This window comes from Fukomys damarensis, unplaced genomic scaffold (assembly GCF_012274545.1).
Source record: "Fukomys damarensis isolate Sample0158 unplaced genomic scaffold, DMR_v1.0_HiC HiC_scaffold_39, whole genome shotgun sequence".
Taxonomy (NCBI): domain Eukaryota; kingdom Metazoa; phylum Chordata; class Mammalia; order Rodentia; family Bathyergidae; genus Fukomys; species Fukomys damarensis.
The window spans coordinates 42,339,364-42,340,340 of NW_022900951.1; positions in this window are offsets into that span (position 1 = coordinate 42,339,364).

Here is a 977-nt window from a genome sequence, read left to right on the forward strand (position 1 = left end):
TTCCTGATATAGTTGGGCTGCAGCCCATGGGTCTCTAATGACTCATAGACATTCTCATTTTCATCATACTGAAGAAAACAGCTCATTGAATCAATCACAATCCTTTATCCTAATTGATACAATCAGCACCACAATATAATGAAGCACAATTTGCAAATTGACCACTTACGGTAGTCATCAATCTATCACCTTCAAACCATGTGAATTTAATTAAAATCAAGAAGAAATCCAAAATCTGCTTACAGAAAATAAACTTTTCAATAAGGATATTTACCATTTACAATGGGGGCTTAAAACAAAGTTAAGACAAGAGGAGTAGATAAGTATAAGAATTAGAGAAGGTTTCATATGAAGCCAAAAGACGTAGAATGACCAGACAATCGTCAGGAAATTGTTAAATTCAAAAAGAACAAACAAAACAGAAATATAGCAACCCTTGAGTGAGGTAGAATAACATAAGAAAAGAACATAAAGAAAAGAGAAAAAAATAATAAAAGAAGAAATCTGAATTAGGACAAGAGCAGAAACAAAAAGGGAGATGAGGGATACTATAGTGGAGTAAGAGACTAAGTTAGAGAAAGAAAACAAAAAGAAAAAAAAGAATTGGCAGAGTAGGATGAAAAAAAGAAAGAAACAAAAATGAGTTTGAAGGACCTCTTTCAGACTATATCACTGCTGTCATAATATACAATATGTGCTTCCATTTGCAGAGCCGAGTCCCCTGATCTCATCTAGCTGGTGGCAGAACCCCACAAAGCAGACTGAGCTCAGGCTGCAAGGCCCAGACTGAGTTCCCCGACCTCCTAAAGGGTTGAACTCCACTGAGTTCTACTGTAAGTTTCCCCCAGCACGTCTTTAAAGATGTTCAAAGTTGACCGTGCCCAAAAGGGCTGGGGGTTTAGCTCAGTGGTTCTGCGCCTGCCTCGCCAGCACAAGGACCCAACTTCGATCCCCGATACCAAAAAAAAAAAAAAAAA